Source organism: Pseudonaja textilis, chromosome 3 (assembly GCF_049901715.1).
Source record: "Pseudonaja textilis isolate UNSWEBS1 chromosome 3, rPseTex1.2, whole genome shotgun sequence".
Classification (NCBI taxonomy): domain Eukaryota; kingdom Metazoa; phylum Chordata; class Lepidosauria; order Squamata; family Elapidae; genus Pseudonaja; species Pseudonaja textilis.
The window spans coordinates 180107934-180132365 of NC_141992.1; positions in this window are offsets into that span (position 1 = coordinate 180107934).

Below are 24432 nucleotides of genomic sequence, written 5' to 3' on the forward strand. Positions count from 1 at the left end.
CTCGAAAATTCAGTTTTCTGTTGAAAAGTAACTTCAAGCAAGCGAATAGGAAGTTAAAATGAAAGAAAAAATCATGCAATAGGAAGGATCTGAAAAAGAAGGGTGCCATCTGCTGTAAACATTTTTTCTGTACATCATCGAAGCTGCACAATAGTACAATAAAAAATTGGTTCAATTTGTCTGTACAAATAGCCCTTGACTTATGACCACAATTGAGCCCCAAATTTCTGTTCCTAAAAGAGACATTTGTTAAGTGAGTTTTGTCCCATTTTATGACTTTTTTGCTTCAGTTGTTAAGTGAATCACTGCAATTGTTAAGTTAATGACATGGTTGTTAAGTGAATCTGGTTTCCTGATTGATTTTGCTTGTCTGAAGGTTGTAAAATGGGGTCATGTGATCCTGGGACACTGCAACCATCATAAAAAGGAATCAGGTGCCAATTTTGATCATGTGACCATAGGGATGTTGCAATGGCCATCAGTGTGAAAAACAGTCATAAGATTTACAGATTAATAGAGTTGGAAGGGACCTTGCAGGTCAGTGGTTGCCAATCAGTGGGCCGGAGACCACTGGTGGTTCACGAGAAAATGTTGGTGGTCCGCAGAGAAATGTCACCTGCAAAGTACCCCTCAAAGCAATTAATCCAGGATATGTGGGAACACAAGGCTGCACCACCTCCATGGCCTGCGGGAATGCAAGGCTTGCATTGTTTGCATTGCAAACAACAAAAGGTAGTGAGGGGAGGGGGGGAAAGGGTGGAGGGGGGGAACTTGCCCCACTCGCTCCACATGCCTGTCCTGTCCATCGGACTGCTTCTTTCCACTTCTTTCTTCTTCTGCTTTTGGCTGCATGCAAAGAAAGCAGCAAAAGTCTTCCTTTCTCTCCCCCAAACTCCGCCATAAATGAGTCTTTGTGAGACTTGTTGTGCCGGCACAGCCTTTTGGAGCAGGATGCCTTGCTCAACAAGTCTCGTAAAGACTCATTTCTGGTGGAGTTTCGGGGGGAGAGAAAGAAAGACTTCTGCTGCTTCTGCTGCTTCTGCTGCTTTCCTTGCATAAAGCCAAACATCTATCCTCCCCCCCCTCCCCGAGAATGGAGATAGAGACGGTATCCTGCAATCCCAAATAATGAATGGTCAATCAGTAGAAAACAGGGTGGAGAATTTTCCTGCAGACTTTTTTTGGTATTTTCCAAAAGCTGCTTTCTACAGAGACCCTGGAAAACATCAGCAAACCACCGTCAGTCAAAATTCATATTAGTAGTCTGCAGGATTTAAAATTATGAGTCTGGTGGTCCCTGAGATCCAAAAGATTGGCGACCCCTGGACTAGATGACCTATGACAGATGAGCTACATGTTGTAGGTCATCTAGTAGTCCACCCCCCCAAGCAGGGGACCCTACACCATTTCTGACAAATGGCAGTCCAATCTCTTCTTGAAAGCCTCAAGTGATGAAGCTCTCACAACTTCCAAAGGCAAGCTGTTCCATTGGTTGATTGTCCTCACTGTCAGAAAATTTAGTTTAGTTTAGTTTTAGTTTAGTTTACTTTATTGTCATTGTACCTCATACAACGAAATCAAACACCATCTTCAGTGCACATCATGACCATGAAAATAAACACAAACATACATCCTTCACACTCCAGACACTGAATTGAAAATTCCCGACACTGCACCAATACTGCACTATACAGTAGAATTCAACACAGCTACTGCCCTGGGATAGAAGCTTTTTTTCAGCCTGTTTGTCCTTGTTTTTATTATTCTGTACCATCTGCCAGATGGTAATAGTTCAAAAAAAGGGTGCCCAGGATGAGACGGATCTTTGAGAATGTTTTAAACTTTCTTAAGGCAGTGGGAGCTATAAAGCTCTTCCAAAGAGGGGAGAGGGCAACCAATGATCTTCTGGGCAATAACATTAACCCTCTGGAGTGCTGTCCTATCTGCCACTATGCAATTGGCAAACCATACAGAGTTGCAATAAGGTAGACAGCCATGACCTGGATGACTGAGAATCTCCATAAACAAGTTGTTTATTTTCTCCTTATAATCTCCTCATTTCCAGGCTAAATCTCTCCTTGTTCAATTTCCATACATTATTCCTTGTCTGATCACACTTCTCTTCTAACTCAAACTGACAAGAAAACCCCTTAGCAACACCGGAAGTACTCTTTTTAGTTTGCAATAGCAATAACAATAGCACTTATATACCACTTCATTGTACTGCCCCACTCAAAGTGATTTACAGAGTCAGCATATTGCCCCCAACAATCTATGTCATCCTTTTACCAATCTTGGAAGGATGGAAGGCTGTGTCAGCCTTGAGCTTGGTGAAAATCGAACTGCCAAACTGCTGGCAGAGAGCAGTCAGCAGAAGTAGCCTGCAGTACTGCACTCTAAGCACTGGACCACCATGATTACTCAGGTCAGAGCTGCTTTGCTATGGGGTTTACTTTTCTAGCATTGATGGGCTTCCTCTGTAGATGCCTCTCTTCCCAGCCATTTCTTGATATGATAGACATGATAGCAGTGTTCCAATATCTGCTGCCACAAAGAAGAAGGAGTCAACCTATTTTCCAAAGGACCAGAAGGCAAGACATGAAACAATGGATGGAAACTAATCAAGCAGAGAAGTAGAACTAAGGAGAAATTTACAGTACTAACAGTGAGAACAATTAATCAGGGGGAAAACCTTGCCTTCAGAAGTTGTGGGTGCTCCATGACTGGAGGCTTTTGAGAAAATATTGGACAGTCATTTGTCTGGAATGGCACAGGGTCTCCTGCTTGAGCAGGGGGTTGGACTAGAAGATCTCCAAGGCCCCTTACAACACTGTTATTCTTCTATTACAAGATTGCAGTACGGAGAGTCTCAGTTGAAAGAACAGACTTCTTCTTCAAGAGGAATGGCTGTGGAAGACAATTTCCAGAGACAGGAAGCAAGAGGACATGCCCTCTGGGGTTTAAAGATGTGCTTCATGTCATGTTCTTGATGGAAAACTATGTGAAGCATGCTAGAGGAAAAAGCTATTCTAAACCAGTCCAGATAAGGACAATTCATGGTAGCTTCAACCAAGGATGGGAGATCAAATGTAGGTCTTATTTTCAAAACACAACAGAAAAAAAAGAGATAACATGGGAATATTTATGCTATAGTTAGATACAAGCAAGGGAAAATTTCATGCCTACTTAAAACCCACTTGTCTTCCTATGAAACTTGCTTTAAAATACTCAAAATATCATATTAAATATCAGCTGAAAAGATCAGTTTTGGTTTGGAACTTGAACAATAACTGATAAGTGAATGGGGTTTTTGCTTTATATGTCACCAACTGCAAGGCTATTTTATTCCTTTGTATATTTGCAACCAGCTTCTTAATGGTATCTTTGCCTAATAATAAGTTTCTAACATTTTCAACTAATCTCTTAATTTGTGCCTGTTATTTACCTCCTACATCAGTGGGATTCCCCTGCCGCTGAAGCATTTACATTACCATTTCTTTAATTATAGATGAATTCCCTCTTGTCTCTGTACTGAGAAAATTCTATTTAAAGACAGATAGGACAGTTCTGTGCTGCCAGAAATGAGAAAATTACCTTGAAAGTTTATTTATTGCATTACAATCCATTTTAGGTCACCCTGAGACAAGATCAGATTTGCTAAAGTTGAAGAAAGTAATATTATATTCTTTTTCTCTTCCTACTGCCAGAGACAAGGGGAATTACATTGTACATATCACATTAGGTTCATTTGGAGAATATACAGGAATAAATGGAAATAAATAAATTTGGTATTTTCGCATATTTATTTCAAAATGTTGTACTGCTAGGTCCCAGCACAACAGATTTGAGTTACATGTATCCCTGTTTTCCCCAAAATACTGGTAAGACCTATCTCAAAAATAAGCCCTAGCATGTTTTTACGCATGTGCCTAATATGAACCCTGCTCACAAAATAAGACCTACTTAAGAGCCTGTGCAGCTGGCCACCCACCCATTCTGTCTGGTTGCTCAAGGTGTCACAGGCACAAGGTGAGGCGGGGTGGTGGTGGAGTTTCCTTACATGCCCTGCACCGGCTTACCTCAAGCCCCTGTAGCCAGGCCATTCATGCCCCAGCACCTGCCTCACGGTGACAGCATTGGCAACCATGTGAAGCAGGACCGTATGTGGCCATCATTCTATTTCTTCCGCTTGCTCGCAGCTGCAATGGAGCAGGAAGCTCCATTGTGTGCTGGTATTGGGGCTGCAAGGTGTGGATGGCCTTGACTGCGGGGTTTGAAGTAAGCTGGTGCAGGGCGTGTGGGGCAGCTCCACTCCCCTGTGCCTCATAATGGTGGAACTGGCACACTGCATGCCTCCTGCTCTGCCACAAGCAAGCAGAAGAAGTGGGGCTCCAGTACGTGGGGGTGGGGAGAAGAAACCTTCCAAAAATAAGCCTTAGTGCTTATTTTGGGGCCCAAAAGAAAGTAAGACTCTGTCTTATTTTGGGGGAAACACAGATATTTTTGGACTCAGAAGCAGTGACCTCACTACATAAGACTTTACCTGTGGTCCTCGGCTTACAACTATTTATTTAGTGAGCATTTAAAAAAAAGATTGCAACTGATTCTCACATTTATGAATATTGCAGCATTCCCCTTGGTCATGTGATCAAAATTCAAACACTTGGCAACCAGCATGTATTTAAGATGATTGCAGCTTCCTGGGTCATGTGATCACAATTTGTGACCTATCCAGCCAGTTTCTGATTAGGAAAGTAAATAGGGGAAGCCAGATTCACTTAATAACTGCACGAGTCACTTAATGGCTGCAGTGATTTACTTAACAACCATGGCAAAAAAAAGTGTTAAAATTGGGTGTGACTCACTTAACAAATATTTGGCTTAGCAATGGAAAATCTGGTCACAACTGTGGTTCTAAGTTCAGGATTTATTATTGCAATGCAGTGTAAGGAAATATCATAATAACATAACCTGAGGCTGATCAAACAATATTCAAGAATGTTGAAGAATATAAAGAAAACTGAAGACAGCAGTCAAAGCATATTCAAGAACAGTGAAAAATGCCATAAGACAAAGAAAGGAAGAACTTATCCCCTTCCGCTAGTCGAGGAATCCCAAATAGATTATAGCTGCTGGACCTCTTCAAAAGAGAGCAAGTATGGAGTAATCTCTGGGTTAAGTCTCCAGTGAAGTTCTGAACTACCATCAATCACATTCCTTTTTCATGGTCTTATCTCTCTTGAATTTGTCACGGAACCAGTTCATTTTAGTTTGTCCTTGGAATACTTTCTCTAGTTCTGCAAAAAATTGGACCATTAAGATTAAGGAATATTTGTTTGTGCCAGTGGGTGATGAGAGCATTTCAGACTTGAGTTATGTCTGTTTCCCATTTGTTAGATTGACAGTGGGAAATACCCTGTTCTATGCAGATGTCACACCAGAGACAAGGCAAAGCATAGTATAACTCTTTTGTGACTACAACAAAGGTTTGCTTAGTTCGACGTTACATATTCAAACATTGCATGGGAACATAGAATGCTATTTACCATGCACTAACAGAAAGAGATAGACACTACCATCCAATTCTTTTTTTACCAATCTTCTGATTAAATCACCAGACTACAAATTTATAAAGAGCCTCAGTGGTGCAGTGGTTAGAATGCTGTACTGCAGACCACTTCTGCTGACTATCGGCTGCCTGCAATTTGGCAGTTCAAATTTGGCTTTATCTAATTTTCAATACATTCAAGCAATATTGTCAGTCTTCAAGATTTTCTCCCTTTGCTTTGCATCTTTTGGCTGTCATAAGTAACGCGGGGAGGAGGGGGGAATGGTTTTGGGAAGTGAGCTGGAAGTGATACAAACCAGAACTGTATAATCTGGGGGTGGGGGGGGTGGGGTAGATTCTTAGGTTTCTATCCTATGCTATGCGCAGCTGCAATTCTTTATCAAAATATGTCAAGGTCAATGGACAGAGGCCTCATCACCACCTGGAGATGCCCACATGATGATACACACAACTTTTAATTGGATGAGCCAATTGAACTATTGGGGGTGGGAACGTTGCCATTACTTTGTATATGTGATTTACACACCCATTTTCTCAGATTCAGAATTCTTTTGTTGCTACCACTTGATTTCCAGTAAAAGATATCTTTTCTCTGATTAATGGAATCTAAGTATTTCTTTCTTGGATTTTGAATGGAGCAACAGCTGACAAATATAGTGTTTTCTTTCACATGAAATACTGAAGCATTTTTTTAAATCATTCAATCAATTGTCAGAGACTACTTGGACAAATCCTTGCAGTTTTCTTGGCGAGTTTTCAGATGTGGTTTGCCATTGCCTCCTTCCTAGGCCTAAGAGAAAGTGTCTGGCCCAAGATGACCCAGCTGGCTTTGTGCCCGCAGCAGGAGAAAATTCACTGTCTCTAAAAATGATTTGAAATCAAATGTTGACATTTTGCAAAAATGCCACAAGGTGTCAGCAGCTACATTCATTGTGTTCAATAGTTGGGGAATTTAAAAAGGCCTCATTCATTGGGTGTTGCTTTATAGTTTGTTATGAGAAGTGTTCAGGAACCCCCAAACTGCCTTAAGCCATTTTCTTCTGAAAAAACAAATTAAAATTTCTTCACAAAGCACGTTCTATAAGGTTTCTCCCTCCCCTGAGTGTGTTAAGGAATCTGACATACCCATATATTTATTCATGTTTTAAAACCAGCAGTGCCAAAATGTGTGAGTAGGTTCTTATGCACTGTTACCATGCACTGAGAAACATATTAAATATGTGAATATAATAGGAAATCAAGTATTTAACAAATGAGACTTTCTGTGGCCTCTCTAAATCCGTGGTGGGATTCTACCAGTTTCCCTACTAGTTTGGTGATCGCGCTGATACTTAGATTCCGAACTAGTAGGCAATCCAAACACCAGCTGAGGCTCTGCCGCGCCAATCAGGGGAAAGGGTAAAGAACAGAAAAGCACAGGGGTGGACAGGAGGCCCAATCCTGCACTTTTCTCTTCTTTCTCCTCTCAGCTGATCATCGGAGCTATTTTTTACTACCTGTTTGGCTCGGCCGAACTGGGCTGAACCGGTAGCATTTCACCACTGCTCTGGATGACTTAGTGTTCCAGAGTATCAGCCTTTGCTGAAAAATGAAGTTTCCATTCTGAATGATTCAGTGGTCCAACTTTCCATCTGCCTTTCCATCTGCTTACTGAGGTTATAAAGATGATATCTTAAGAGTTTCAGCATGAAAAAGCTTGTCTGGCCTCACAAATAAGTATTACTGGGTATCTACCAAGAGACTTTGTAGTCAGAAAAGCCATTGACCCAGAAGAACAGGTATAATTATTTTATTGTAGTACTGGACAGGTTCCATCTTGCCCATGGAACTCTCAAAATGGCTCTCATCCCATATAGGGTCACTAGAGAATAATTGACAGTGATTGATATATTTCTTTGGTACATTTCATACACACACCCCCATGTCAAAGAGAAAAGCTATTACCATGGGCAAGATGGAAGAGCCACCACTTTGAAACTTGCCTGGGATGCATTGAGTAAAGAGGAATTGTCTTGGCTGCATATAAAATATATAATATAGTTAATGTATATAAATAACAAACTCCCTTTATTTTGTTACCATTGTGTGGGGATGCATTACTAGCTGTCTAGGGTCATGTGTTGCCTGTGTGGGCCATGGATTGGACAAGCCTGGACTATGCCAAAATGGCTCTCATCCCATATAGGTTCACTAGAGGATAATTGACAGTGATTGATATATTTCTTTGGTACATTTCACCCCCCTCCCATGTCAAAGAGAAAAGCTATTACGAATAGCTCTCATTGAAGTATGTCAAAGCTGGCTTTGTACCTGGGATGAAGGCTTTAGTTATATTTCACGTTCCTGAGTGGTAGGACATTGAGGTGGTGATGTTCTACACCAAGGATCTTCAAACTTGGCAAGTTTAAGACCCCCAGAGTCTTCAACTCCCAGAATTTCTGAGATAACATGACTGGAGGAGGAATTCTGGGAGTTGAAGTCCACAAGTCTTAAAGCTGTCAAGTTTGAAAACCCCTGTTCTACACCAATAACCTGCTATTCAGGTTCTTTCTGAACATAGGTTTACTGGCCTTCTGGTACTAAGGTGAACCTTAGTCAAAAATAGCCTAGGTGATAGGGCAAAGGTTTTAGTATTTCCCCCCCAGTCATGTGGCTAGAAGAAAAAAAAATGGCAGAGTTCTAGTCACTTTTAACCCATCTCCAAATAATCCAAAAGGATTATCAGTCTTGCAAGGGAAGAGTAATGCAGACCCAGTTAGCAAATCTGCAAATATTCCATGGAGTTTGCAAATGGCACCATCTCCCTTCCAAAGTAATTAAAACAAAACTGTAAAAAACATGGTCATACAAAATTCCTTATGGACAAAAAGAACAAAAAACCTTTAATGTGCTAATTACATTAAAACGTAATTTTAATGGCTGCAGCCCTGAGCAACACTTCACTTAGGGTTTGAATGCCAGACATGGTAAGAAAGAGAAGAAAGATGTTGACAACCAATGCCAATAATTGGGCCTGCTGGGGCTAATGGACCTTGACATTTGCCTCATCCAGCAGGTAACGTCTTTACTTTGCACTTCATTGCTCTCTCATAGTAGCCAAAAATGTTCTTTGGCAGCAATATCTCAAAAGGGAAGAAGTAGAAGTAGGAGAAGGAAAAGAAGGAGAAAGGGAAGAGGAAGAGGAGAAAGAGAAAGAGAAAGAGAAGGAGAAGGAGAAGGAGAAGGAGAAGGAGAAGGAGAAAGAGAAGAAGGAGAAGGAGAAATAGAAGAAGAATTTGCTTCTTATCGAAAGAGCTTCATCAGTTGTGACAATATTTTGCAATATTTTCAACAAGTCTATCACTTCTGTTTGTGTCTCAGACTTATAACCCAAATGAGCCATACTTCACCCCACCTAAAACTCTCTATATGAAAAAGAAAAAGAAAAACTCTGTTGGAAACAAGTTAACACGCTAGATAATATATAGTACTGTTAGGAATATGAGTCACCTAACAGGTATTTGGGTTAGAAATATATAAACCAGGATAGACATTTTAATACTGTCTCTTTAAGAGCATGCTAAAAACTGCAATTGGGTATGGTTACTCAAACGGCCATAAGATGGAGCCAGAAACCTGGGTTGTTTTAGTCTTAGTCTAAGAAGAGAGTGTGTCTGAGTGAGTCTCTCTGTTTCCTTCTGTTGGAAAGTATTGCCGTTCCTCCATTTTTCCTAATTGACTGATATTTCTGGATTTAATGTAAGTCTGATACTGAACTGTTTTTGACACTGGAATTTGTTATTGAATTATCCCTGGATTAAAAACTGACTGATTTACCTGTGAATGACTTTGGATTGCTTGTTTAGACTTTGCTTAACGTTTCTGAAAGTAAAAACCTACATTTACTGTAGAGTGAATCTGTGTGCTTTGTGTGTATTATTCCAACACTACTCTCTATACATCTCCCTGTATGTGCTCATTCTCCTCACGGGGAATTACCTCAACAAGTATAGGTAACATCTTAATTTACTTCACAGTTAGTGGAAGTTGGCCAGCTCTGGGTTCAGAGTATATCTTGGGAGGATTTGAAGGCATAAGCTTATCTTTCTCCAAAAAATTCACATCACTTGCATGCATATAAATTCTTTTCGTGCCAATGATTTATTCTTTAACTGTGTGTGCTTTATATACACAATCTGGGAAATATTTCTGCTAGGTATAGATAGCATGGTCTTCATATCATTGTTTGTGGTTTTCATCTAGCAATCATCTACTCTTTTAGTTCCTCCAAAAACACCCCAACAGTGAACATTGCAGAGCTAGCATTCTGAATGGAAGCCAGCAGAAACCCCCTCTTGTGTAGTAAAGGAACTTTACTATATTACTGAGATGTGCGATGTATGATTTGATGCCTGATTTTTATAACATTAAAAAAAGAAAGAAAACTGAAGTTTAAAAATAAATGGACAATTGTGCTTGATGTCTGCTTCCTGTGAAACTCAATAATTACTCTCTACAGAGGAATGGACAGGAGTTCCTATGGTTAAATTTGCTTTCTTCCTGAGAGCTGTGCCAAATAATTGAACAGCTTTCCAATTTTCCAGGAGACCACATTTCCCAGAACAGCATTCTGTGGTAAGAATTGTCTAGCCAAGTCATCTGTGCTAGAGAATTTTTATCCCCCCAAAGTTATTGCTTAGCTTTAAAAGGAATTACTTAGAATTTCTGAGCTTTGTGACATAGGTCCATATTGGAGCCAAAAATAATCCATGTAATTTCAGTTTTATTTGAAAAGAATGGCATTGTGTTCGGGGGTGGGATGCTGCTGGTGTAACAACCGGTTCGGTGATTGTGCACTTTGCATGCACTCACACCTGACATGTGCTGTGCATGCATGGACAGCAATGCAAAAATCCTGTAAGTGAGGTCGTTGTTAAGTGAGTTTCGTCCCATATTTCTTGCTATTGTTGTTAAGTGAATCACTGCAATTGATAAGTTAATAACCTGGTTGTTAAGTGAATCTGGCTTCCCCGTTGATTTTGCTTGCCAGAAGGTTGCAAAAGGTGATCTCATGACCCTGGGACACTGCAACCACCATAAATAGGAGTTAGTTGTCAAGCATCACAATTTTGGTCACTGTTGCTGGTTACTTTTTACTGTTCTACCATCAAGAGCATTTTGGCATACTCTGTAACTGTGTGGTATGCTGGGTGCTCTGCAGTGGATAAGAAGATGCTCCAGAGAGTTATCAACACAGCACAAAAAGTCATCGGTTGCTTTCTTTCTTCTTTGGAAGAAATTGAGAAGACCAGACTCCTCTCTAGAACATTAAAAATCTCCACAGACTGTTCTCATCCTGGACATTCATATTTCGAACTGTTACCATCAGGGAGGCATTATAGGTGTCTTAAAATGAGGACTAACAGATTGAGAAACAGTTTCTTTTCCAAGGCAGTAATTGTCTTGAATCAAACAGTGCATTTGTGATTTAGTCATATTATTATTATAATTATTATTTTTAATTTTTAAATACTCTAAGGTATGATTGTGATGTGGTGTTTGGGGCACGGAACTGGAGTAGCTTTCTAATTTCATTGTATTCTATTTTATGAACATGAGGATGCTGCAATAGTCGTAACTATAAAAAATGGTCATAAGTCACTTTTGTCAGTGCCGTTGTAACTTTGAATGGTCACTAAATGAACTGTTGTAAGTCAAGCACTACCTGTCTACCATTCTTCTGTGGGCTCAAGATCCATAACTTCCATCTGAAGTCTCATAAAAGGTACAAAATGTACTGCCTGAGAACATGGAACTGTTTTCAATGGCATTAAATTACAGAACAGTACCTTTTGGCTGAATAACTTTCTGATTATAGGAATGATTCTTTTTTATATTTTAAAAAAAATCATATAATTAGCTAAGAGCAAGGGTCTTCAAACTTGGCAAGCTTGAGCGAACATGACTGGAAGAGGAATTCTGGGAGTTGAAGTCCACAAGTCTCAAAGCTGTCAAGTTTGAAGACCCCTGGCTTAGATGGTGAACTTTCTGTCTCTCTTTCACTAGATGCCTTGAAGCAAAGGTTGGGCATCCATCTATTGAGGATGCCGCCCCTCTAGATTTCCTCCATCGAGGATGAGATTTGGACTGGTGACTCCAAAGATCTCATCGTTGTTGATTCTGTGGTTGTTTCTGATTATCATATTCAGTAATAAGTTCATTACTGCTCATTTGTATATTCAGAATGCAAAGGCAATAAGCAACCTACTCGAGTGTCCTGACTAGCAATTACTTAGTCATCTGCTCTGATTGCTGTACTGTGCATCATGCTTTCACTCTCTTTGGTTTCTATAACACCTGATTGCTTTTACCTGCAGTATGTGTCTTATTGTTCCCAATAATACCAGTCTGCCAATGCATTTTAATGCCTTTATTAAATTCCCTATAATGGTTTGAAGTTAAACGCCTTTCTATAATTTTATCTTTTTCCCTGCAATCCAAAGTCCTTGCCAAGGGGTATTTTCACACACCTTGTTAATTAATCTTCCGAGATGGAAGATGAGCAACTACAGGTTGATCATCACTTGGTTGATGATGGATCAGTTTCTTTTTAGCATGAGCTGGGCCACACTCTAAAGTCATTGCAGTAGCTCTTCGGGGCATTAGTTGATATATACCCGTGATAGTGAACCGATGGCATGTGTGCCACAGGTGGCACGCAGAGCCATTTTTTGCCGACATGCGAGCTTCAGGCAAACTTACCTCACCGGGCATGCGCGTGCCTCACAGAAGATTTTTGGCTGGTTTGAGGCCTTTTTAGGCCTCCCAGAGGATCAAGGAAGGCTTCTGCAGGCTTCTGCAGGTTTTGCAGGCTGAAAACTAGCCCCATTTCATCATTTCTTGTTTTTCCGAAAATACCAGAAGTGACAAAACAGGGCTAGTTTTTGGCCTGCAAAGCCTGCAGAAGCCTTCCTCAAGCCTTTGGGAGTCTGTAAAAGGCCTCAAACTGGCCGAAAATCAGCTGTGCAGGTAAGGGGGTGGTGGGAGTGGGTGGGATGGGAGGGGATTATGTGCGCATGCGTAGGGGGTGTGGGGGCGTGTGCATTGCCTTCCAGGTGCTGGCACGTGACTGCGAGCATGCAAGCATGTGCACAATTTCTGGCACAGGAGCTCAAAAAGGTTAGCCACCAATGATATATACTGTAGAACAGGGGTGTCAAACTTGATTTCATTGAGGGCTGCATCAGGGTTGTGTTTGAACTCTCTACCAATAAAAACAGAGCCTGGGAAGGCCATGCCAAGCTCCAAGTCAACTCATAAAATATTTCTCTGGTCTTTTAGAATTGCCAACAGAAAGGGAGGGGAGAGCAGTGCCGCAGCTTGGAAAACCGAAACTGTATTCCATAAATGTTTTCAAAGATGGTTTCTAGGAGACCAAAGTTTCTGCCATGCAAAATTCTAACTGGAGAATATGATTGATGACTCTTGGCTATGGATGTGTCCCATTGGAGAATATGAATTATGATACACCCAGGGGTTGGGGGAATACCAAGGTCAAGGGTGATAATGAATGATGTGTCTCAGAGCTGGCTACCCCCAGATAGCACTGGCATGTTTACTCCTAGTCAATCTTCTTTAAGCTTTGAAAATCTAGCTAGAGACTCATGATTTAAATGGGGGTAACTACCGGAGCCCTGACACTCCGATTTTTCTGGCAGAGGCACCAACGGCTTGTCTTTGCTGTTTCCAGGGCAGCCCTGTAGGCCAGATCTAAGCACCCTGCAAGCTGGATCTGCCCCATGGCTTGACACTCTTGCTGTAGAATATGCATGGTGAAATACAGCAAATATTCCTGACTCAATATGTTTTTGAATAACAGACATCAATATTATCAGAAGTAAGGATGGCCAGCCACCAATTTTGCTAGTTTGAAAGGAAGGTTAAATATGTTTATGGAGGCTTGGGTTGTTAATGGCTACTAATCTGATAGGAACATACAGAATCACAAGCAGCATAATTTGAATTCACAGTTATTGGGAAGTAACAGGGGAATTGGGCTAATACTTATCCCTTGTTCATTCTCATGATCCTATAAAACATCTTAACTGGCCACTGTGTGACCCAGAATACCCAAATTAGATGAGCCTTTGGAATACAGAAATCAAACAAAGCAATTACATTGTCATATTATCTGGCTACTTAATTATAGAGCTGCACAGAAGAGAATGTGGGCTACTTACATTGGGACAACTCATAACAACCTGTCAGCCTCCCATATGGTAAAAATCATTAGAAGCTGCCTTATACTGTGTTAGGTCATCAGTGCATCTAATTAAGAAATACCTGTTTGACTTATCGAGTCTCCTGGATTTTAAGCAGAACAGAATTTTCTCTTTATGTTTGGAGCTGAGATATTCTAAACAGAAGATACAAAATGCACACTATACATAAAATTAAATTTTTATGATACAATGTTCTTTCAGTAGCTGTGAGATATTGTTAGATCCTAACCTGATACTTTACCCTTTTTTTCACAGAGAAGACTGGGTCAACCTGAAAATAGGACGAGAAGTAAAGGTTGGAAGATCATTAAAAAGAGATCCAAACTAGAACTAAGGAGAACTTTTCTGACAGTAAGAATCAGTGGAATGGCTTAGCTCTGGAAGTTGTGGGTGCTTCATCACAGTTTTTAGGAAGAGACTGAACAGTTTTTTTATCTAGAATGGCATAGGATCTCTTGCCATGGGCAGGGGATGAGACTAGAAGACTTTCAAGGTCTCCTTCCAACCCTATTTTTCTATGATCTGTGGCACTTCTGGATTGTTGATCAGTTCAGTGATGACCAAATCTGATGAACTAAAATTTAATGTTGAATGAGTGCCAGATACGGGTAAATGGAATTCAGGAGGGGTTGGATTTGGAGCGCTTGTGGGGATGCAGCAACTCTATGCTGATGACGTGTTTAACTCTACCCCCAGCAGTGCCCCTTTTTCTCCTATAGGGTGATAAAAGTACTAGTTTAACATAATAGAGTGCACTAGTACAAATGGTTATACAATCTTAGTAAGACAGTGCACCAACAAAATCCTAACAATATAAATATAAATAAATTATAAGAAGTAAAATATAGGTAAAATAATAAAAAATAAATCATTCACATCACTATCCCATTTTAATTATCTCCACACTCTTGTACAGACCTCGAATTCCCTGGAGATCTTTTGGTGAACTGGTCAAATTCAACTTCACTTAACTTTACTGAAATCTGCCAAGGTAAATTAGGTACATCCTATTCTAATTCATCAGGCACTTCCATTCAGTGTATCATGCAATTTTTCCATTCAATCATGTACAAAATCCAAATGATGCAATCTACTATCTTTCTTCTGGAATATGTCCATTTTACCATTCCTGTTATGGTGAGTAGTTTTCTAAAGTGAACCTTCTGGAACAGAAAGCAATCTGTCCAGTTTTGGAGTCAAATCATCCTTTTATCTACTTTCAAATAAACTTATTCCAAAGAAGTGGTATTTCCGTTCTGAGAATGAAAAGGTATTTAACTTATTAAATGATAATACTCATTTAATGACTGCCTTGTACACTGACTATTCGGAGTTGCCAGGAGGATGAAAATGTAACTTGATGACTAATCTTCTCTCATGAATGAAGGCTAATATATGTCCCAGGATAATGTTGCAATGTAGGCCAGTCACTGGGACCAGAGGTTTTATCTTCTGAGCTTTTGGATTTGTGCTGGAGACCATCTTCAGGGAACTTCTCTCTACTGACCCAGATTGGATCCTGAACCAATCTTCTCATTCATGACCTTTGCAGGTCTGTAAAGTGAAAGAAAGCTGAAATAAGATGACATGCACAATCACGGCTTCATTTAGCAACTTTTTTGCTTAACAAGTGAGTTGCTGCTCCCAATTGTGGTTGCTAAATGACATCTACCTGTATTTTGTAAACATGTTTATTTAGAAAGGAGGTGAATACTACTACTATTACTACTACTACTACTACCACTACTACTAATAATAATAATAATGACTAAAGACCTAGGCAAGCATTTGAGCACTTTCTTCTTTTGGAAATAAAAATTCATTTAAATCATGAGTGCATTCCCTCCCCCTTGAATGTCAATCTAAACTATCAATTTTATGTTTATTACTAGAATTTTCATGACGGCTATAATAATTCTATTTAAGAAAATAAATAAATAAACCTCTTCAAGCTGAAAATTTTCTGTTTTTAAGAAGAAAAGAACAGAAAAGTAGTTTTCGCCCATCAACTTACCATTGTAACTTTTTAAAGTGAAGTGCTCCCTTACCTGGTGCAATTGGGAAAAAAAAACATCGACTGACATGTATCTATTGAGAATTTGACCTTAAGGGCATTTTTAAAGTACCTCTGGTTTAATAGTTCAGCTGAACCACACTCATTCTGTTCCATTGCTTTCCTGTAGGGAAAACATCTAGCAAGGCAACCTGAAATCTTTTGAGAAATATAACGCCAAACAAAACAAAGCAAAGTCAACCATAGTTTTTATGAAATGCTGCTCAGATATACATATTTTAACTTTTTTTGGACCTTGACAAGCCACAGCTAAACTGAAATGATGTCAAAATGATGTGCAATGCCATGATACAGAGTCCAGCCTTACATACCTACATTTGTGATGCAAATATACATTATATTTTTGTGACCTGACATCATAATACACATTTTTTCTTTTTTTTTGTCCTTGCCTTACCCATTTCAAAACAGGTGTAATATTAGCGGTGACCTGAAATACCTGATTCTGGGCAATGTTTGCAAAGTTTCTCTGTTCTCTGATCAAAAAAGCTCTGGGCTTTCTCTACTACAGATGTAAAATAATATCTATTCATCCATTACCTGGCACACACATGCACACACAAATACTGGCATGCTGTTTTCTTTACCTATTGCCAGTTTCTATTCTGCCTTGGGGGCATCTCTTCTGAGGCACTGCCTGATGGCATTGTTTGGATTTATGAGCTGCTTGTTTCTTTGCTGTTGATCATTGCTCTCCAGCAGCACATCATCTACCTCTAGATAGATTGAATCTAGTAATCAGAAAAGAGATGGGACTGGCTTTAGGACTTTGGAGTCCTTGATGCTCTCTGAGCTTAGTTGTTTTCTTGAGGGTGTTTCCTTGTCCAACTAGATAATATCATCAGTGCGTGATTTATGTCGCCTGATTTGTCGGCCTCCCCATCCTTCATTTGGCTATCTTCCAAGTTTAAAAATTGTAAAAGGAAACCTCCTACCCTCGACTTAGTTCCTTATACATTCTCCAGTTTCCCACTTTTCAACAACTCGGATCATACCTACCAGTCACCTGAGTTAGTAGGTGACAAAAATTCTTTAAATGAATTGGTAGCAAAGCATAATTCCATATTCCTTGCTTTTATTGCACTGGAAAGCTTTATTGAACAAAAATAGTGATTCTAAGACCAAATTTATGATACCTATCAGTATCATATCCTTAATAACTTATCTTACTTATACCATAACTAGTCCCGGGCTTATTTCTGTACAGGTAATTCTTGGCTTACAATTATAACTGAACCAGAATTTTCATTGCTAAGCAAACTGTTATGTGAGTTCCTCCCAATTTTACAGACTTTTTGGGGGCTATGGTTAAGTGAATAGCTATAGTTGTTAAATGAATCATACGGCCATTAACTGAATCCAGCTCCCTCCATTGACTTTACTTGTTGGAAGCAAGATGGAAAGGTTGCAAATAACAATCATTTGATCCTGGAATTCTGTCATAAATACCTGCTGGTTGCCAAGCAACTGTATTTTGATCATGTGATTGTAGGCATGCTGTGACAGTTGTAAGCGTAAAGACTGGTTATAAGTTGCATTCTAAGTTCATCACTAGATGGATGTTTTAAAGTTATCCCTATGCTCTATATCAATTTGTAATGACTTCTTATTAATTATTACTATGCATTTGTATATATATATTCTCTTTTCTCACCTTCTCCTTTACAGGCAGATTCAAATTCCCTACAGACCAGTGCCGGTCCTTGGCCTATTAAGAACCAAGCTGCACAGCTGGAGATGAGTGATAGATGAGCAAGTGAAGCATGAACATTACTGCAAACTGTGCATGGAAGGGAGCTGGGTTAGGTGCGAAACTATCCATGGAAAAATTGTCTTCCCTAGGTTTAGTTATCCCTCTCTTCGGCTACTCTCTCACTTCTAAATTGTGGGGAGGGTCTTAGCTGAGTTACAGTACTTGTTAGCAAAGCTTTAGTTACTTTAGGTTTAGGAGTAGTGGTGTGATTAAGCTGTTGGAAGAAATCATTAGGGCAGAGAACCGGTTGTTAAATTTTTGAATCCCACCATTGTTTAGGAGGCTTCATTGCTGGCTTGAATCTTAGCATTTTCAGCCAATTATTACAGATGCCAGTCTGAACTGCTGGAGAGATTGTAGCATCTGACACTCTTTCCCTCTTGGACTGGGAGGAGAGAGATTTATTCCAGCTAGCAGCTAACCGCTGATTGCCAGCATTTCTGGAGCAATTAGCATGGCTAGTATCCAATTCCACATTCCTGTTTGTTTGTTTTTAACATAGGCATTAATGTCCTGCACGTTGCACCAAACCAACATTGTCACTTCTTTCTCTTTTACTTGCAATCCCATCCTCCACCCCCACCCCCACCCCCACCCCCCGTCCCCAAGTCCTGCTGTGCTGCCTCCTAAGGACTGACACTAAGCAGTGTTTACGATATGTGTAGATGAAAGCCTTCAAGATGTCTAGTTCCTGATGTTGCCATATGTGAAATGAAAACCTTTCTGCAAAGACAGAATTACAGTAGGAGCATGGGACACACGTAGCATAAACCTCATCATTCTACTCAGGACAGATCCTCACAGTGAGAGATGAAATTAAACCACTGCAAATTGACATCATAGAAAGTCAGCAAATTGATATGGATTGTGATTGGATATTTTCAGAAAAAGAAATCACACAATAGCAGCAATCCCCAACCTCTTCAGCACCAGAGACCAGTTTCATGGAAGACATTTTTTCCATGGATAGTCTCGCACCTAACCTAGCTCCCTTCCATGCACAGTCTACAGTAAGGTTCATGCTTCACTTGCTCATCTATCACTCATCTCCAGCTGTGCAGCTTGGTTCTTAATAGGCCAAGGACCGGCACTGGTCTGTGGTCTGAAGGTTGGGAACACCTGCACATAGGAGAACAATCTTCCCATATCAACCTCCACATCCAAGTGCTGAAGACATCTTCTTTATAGGAAGAGGTTTAGTTCAGCTACTATCATACAGTTCAGAGGTTGGTGGTGAAGGAAATGATAAGTTTGTGTTAACCATTGCAAGGTGTCCCCATTGTTCATTCATGAAGCAAAGATGTGGCCTTTGTCCAGGTTCAAAGAAGGTAGATCACTCCAATGACAGCCAAGGTTCATGTGATCACACTGTTTAAAAAAACATCAGAGTCAGGAGCCAAAGGCATGGTATATATGACTGGCTGCACCGAAATGGTTTACTGTAGTATCATAGGTCCTTAAGGATGTTCAGCCTCTGGATGAATACAGATAACATCAGTTATTCCCGAATTTTAATTCAAACCACTTTCAATGAATCCATTCCAGCTACTCCAGATGTTTCTTTGTCTACCTGTGCATTCCTCTGCTTCTCTCTTCTCTTACTCCCAGATAAGTGTCAATGTCATCATGAGATTGGTAAATTTGAGTTCTGGCTAATGTCTGAAAACACACACACACTCATACAGATAGAGGTAGGTAGGTAGGTAGGTAGGTAGATAGATAGATATAGACATAGACAGATATAGATATATAGATATAGATATATATAGTCTTTCTGTCTCAGATTCATCTATAAAAGTGAAATACTACTCATGCATAATCACAAAATCTCCAGAACCGAAAAGCCTACAAACTTGAAATTTGACATGTATGTTCCTTCTGGCTTCTAGGTGCTCACTAAGAAAGGATTTTTCGAAATGACCATCAGAGTGTTAGTGTTGTAGTTGAGCAATGAGAGGCTGAACCAGGGCATGGATGCAACAATACTTTATTAGAATAATAAAGGACTGAACGTGCTTGCCAAGCCTGGAACTGGCTCACAGCGATCAGCTACTGGTTGAACCCTGCAGCCTGCTTTTATAGCCGGCTGCTGGGGGAAACCAGCCAATGAGGGAGAGCAAACGCCCCCGCAGCATGAGCGGACCTGGGTGGGAACTCTTGCAAGTTCCAGGGACATAACACCCCTTCCCCCCAGATGCGAACACGCATAGTCATTTAAATAAGCGGGTGGTCTGTGCTGGCGCCCTGAACGGTGCAATTCAGGTGGGTTGTCAAGTAACTCAGAGTCTGTAGCGGAAGGTTGGACCAGTGGGGAATCGCGAACTTGCTCATCGGTCTGCGTTGGTTCGGGAGTTGTAGAGCTGGTCGATGGAGATGCGTCTTTGTCTGCTGATTCGGGTTGGTCGGTCATCAGACGGACACGGTCCATGTCCAGACTCCCCGGCTCGGCTGGAGGTGGTGGCGGGTCACCGGTGCTGGTGTTGATGTATGGTTGATGCATCGGCCTTGGACTGATCTGCGCCCAAGCGTCAACGTTGGTGTAGGTACCGTGGCGCCTCTGTAGCTGGTCCAGGTGTCTTTTCCAGATGCGGCCATCCTCCAGTCTGACTCGGTACGACCTGGGGCCAGTGATGGCCACGACCTCTCCTGGGATCCACAAGGGGTCTCCAGCGTAGTTCCTTGCGAACACAGGTTCCTGTAAGACAAAATGTCTAACCCCCGACGTTGAAGCAAGGGGAGAGTCAGGGCAGTAATTAGGGTGAAGCCTGTCCAGCACTGTTCGCAGGCGTCTACCCATCAGGAGTTCAGCCGGTGATTTATTGGTGACTGTGCACGGGGTTGAGTGCTGGCTCAGCAAGAAACGGGAGAGTCTGTGGTGCCAGTCTTCCTTGCTGAACCTTGCTAATGCTTCTTTAGTGGTCCTAACGGCTCTCTCTGCCAAACCGTTGCTGGCAGGATGAAAGGGAGCCGTGAAGATGTGGCGGATGCCCAGGTTAGCGACGAAACGACTGAACTCGGCTGAGGCAAACTGGGGGCCATTGTCGGAAACAATAGAGTCTGGTAACCCGTGTGTTACGAACAGGCGGGTCAACACCTTAGTAACTGCTTGTGTGGTGGTCGTGGATAGTTGGGCCACATCAATCCACTTTGAGTAAGAATCCACGACCACCAAGAACATTTTGCCGTGAATCGGGCCCGCCAAGTCAATGTGAATCCTGGACCAAGGTGCGCTGGCGCTTTCCCACTTTGTGGGGGAGGCGATTGGAGGGGATGGTCGGGATTCTTGGCAGGGATGGCAAGAGCTTACCCATCTGATGATGTCATCGTCGAGGCCTGGCCACCAGACGTAGCTGCGTGCCAACGCCTTCATCCTGATGATGCCAGGGTGGCCCTCGTGTAATGCCTCCAAGACTCGAGTGCGAAGTGAGGTCGGGATGACCACTCGGGTGCCCCACAGCAAACAGCCCTGCAAGCTCAATAACTCCTGTTGACGGGTCTTAAAAGGTGTGAATTTGGTTTCAATGTTATTTCCTGGCCACCCCCTCCCCACCCAGTCCAGTACCTGGGCGATCGTTTTGTCTGCCTTGGATTTGGAGGCGATGTCAAGGGCAGTGATGGGAAGGTCAAGCTGGGTGACCTCGAAGATAGCGTGGACCGGGGCAGGGTCTTCAGCTGGAGCAGGCAGGGGGCAGCGGCTGAGGGCGTCTGCGTGGGATAATGTTTTACCTGGACGGTGTATGAGTTTATACGAGTACGCTGCTAGGAAAAGGGTCCACCTCGTCATCCTGGGAGACAGCACTTGGGGATTCTGTTTGTCTCCTGCTAGGAGACCCAGGAGAGGCTTGTGATCCGTGACTAGCTCGAAAAAGTGGCCAAAAAGAAATTCATGAAATTTCTTCACTGCTGCGACAGCTGCTAAAGCTTCCTTATCGATTTGACTGTAATTGCGCTCTGTTGCAGAGAGCGTCCTGGAAAAGAAGGTGATGGGGGCCTCGGAGCCATTGGGGAGCCTGTGGCTTAACACTGCCCCAATTCCAAAAGGGGATGCATCAGCTGCCAGTACTAATGGAAGGTTAGGGTCAAATTGAATAAGGACTGCATCTGAAGTGAGTAGTGACTTGACTGCGCGAAAAGCGGTGTCTTCCTTGTGTCCCCAGTGCCAAGATGATTTTTTATCCAAAAGTCTGTGCAGGGGTTCTGCCACTGATGCTTTGTGGGGCAGGAATGATGCGTAAAAATTCAATAATCCCAAAAAGGCCTGCAGTTCTGCTTTGGAGGTTGGTGTGGGTGCCTCGTGAATTGCCTTAACCTTGGACTCCAGGGGGTGAATGCCTGAGGTGTCAATTTTATAACCCAGAAAGTCCACCTGTCTAGTGGCAATGGCACATTTTTCCCTTTTTAACTTGAGGCCATGCTGTCTGAACCTCTCTAGCACTGCTCGAACTCTCTGGAAGAGTTGGGGTCTGTCCCTGGCCGAGACCAAAATGTCGTCGAAGTAGGGTACTACACCAGGGAGGCCCTGCAATATCCGCTCCATGAGGGATTGGAAAATGCCTGGAGCAACACTTACGCCAAATTGGAGACGCTTGCACCGGAAAGCACCCCTGTGGGTGACAATGGTTTGAAGTTCGGCTGTTTGATTGTCAACAGGGAACTGTTGATACACTTGTGACATGTCCAATTTGGCAAAAATGTTGCCAGGTTCAAAAGTGTGCAATAAATGTTGAATGACGGGTACTGGGTAAGCACTAACTTGTAAAAAACGGTTAATTGTGGTTTTGTAGTCTGAACAAATTCTCAGGCTACCGTCTTTTTTGAGGGGTGTGACAATGGGTGTCTCCCATTTGGCGAAATCTGTTGGCTCAATGACCCCTTGTTTTAATAATTTATCCAGTTCCGCATCCAATTTAGGCCGAATAGCGAATGGAACTCTACGAGGTTTCAACCGGATTGGGACTGCTTGGGGGTCGACTGAGAATGAGATAGGGGTACCGTTATAACACCCCAGCTCATTGCTGAATACGTCTGAGTAGTCAGCGAATAAGGAGTCAGTGTCAGAGGTTGAGACAGCATGGACTCCTGTTAACCCTAGGCCGAGGTGGGGGAACCAATCAAGCCCCAAGAGTGTAGGGAGGTTGCCGTTAACTACCACTAGAGGTAGGTGGCCTTTGAAAGTTTTAAAATTAACAAGAAACTTGCCTCTGCCGATTACAGGAATGTCCTTCCCCTGGTAGTCCTTCAGGCTAAGCTGGCACTTCTGGAGCCGGTTTCTGGATAGACTGGGCTGTAGTTTCTTGAGGGTGCTCCAAGAGATAATTGAGAGCGCTGACCCCGTGTCAACCTCCATGCGACAAGGTTTACCTTCTAATAAAACGGAGAGAGAGATTTTACTAATGGCATGGCAAGCGTGCTTAGCATGGTGGCGAGTGCGACAGTTCAATACTTGCCTTTGGGGTCCAGAATGTGAAAAGGAAGGGACCCTTTGTGCTGAGTTGTGAGCGGCTTGACAGACTCTGGCGATGTGCCCCTTTTTGTGGCAATTGTTGCAGGTGGCTCCCTTGAATTTGCAGGTGGCCCTCAGGTGAGATCCACCACAGGATAGGCACAGGGTGATGTGCTTGGGTGGACTGATGCTTTCTTGCTTGGCTCCTACCTGCGGGTGTCTGGTGTGGGCGAGGCGGTGGATGTCGGCCGCATCACTGGGGTCCTCCTTGATGACCACCTCTTCAGAATGGACGGAAACTGCAATTTGTTTGGAAACAGGACCTTGGATCTCGGTGGCTGAGTGTGCTGCCAGCTCCGCTGCCAGGGCTTCCTCGACGGCTTGAGCGAGGTTGAGGTCCTTCCTAGCGAGTAGGCGCCTTTGGAGGTGAAGATCCTTGACCCCGCAGACTAGCTGATCGAGGAGCATGTCATCCAGGTAGCTCCCAAACCCACAATGGAGTGCTGCAGTCCTGAGGGCAGCCATGTACTGGTTGATAGTCTCTTTGCCTGATTGCTTCCTCATTCGGAAGGTGAACCGTCTGGCAATCTGTGAGGGTCTAGGAGAATAGTGGTTAGTAAGGATTTCTAACAGTTCTGTCCAGGGGACGTTTTTTAACTCATGTGGAGCCATGAGTGCTGTGGCAGTATCAAAGACGATGGCTCCACAGTAGATCAGGAAATATGCTTTCTTTCGGTGTTCCCCTGCATCAGCCAGCCCAATGGCGTCGATGTAGTGGTTAAAACGATTCTTGTATGACTCCCATTTCTCCTCATCCGGCTTGAACGATGGGAAGGCTGGGTTGGAGTTCATGTTGAGAATCTAGTGGCTAACTGCTATGGAATCTCTCTGGGACAACAATGGAGGAAAGAAAAAAACTCTTGTGCCTAGGCAGGCAAGTGATTACAGCTCTGGGGAGGCTCCGCGCCTCCCGTTCTCTCTCTGGGTTTACACGCGGTAAGCGGCAACGGCTGTTTGGCAGTGCTTTGAATTTGGCGCCTGCGTAGGCGTCAGTGATTTCAAAAGAAACACAGCACCGCGCTGTGTTCTGTAAAGAAATTCAAACGACAGCCGTTTGAATTTCGCGCCCTTTGTTTTGAGCGGCTGCGGCTCGCAGCGCTACACTTTCCTTGTAGCTTGCTACCAAAAGCGGCTACAGAAGCTTCTCACTTTCGCTTGTCTGCCAACCGAGCTCTCTGACTGCGCGGCTGCGGATCGGCGGGTTAGTGATTCAGCTGTTGCGGTTTGCCTCTGGTAGCCATCCCACCTTCGTCGCCAGTGTTGTAGTTGAGC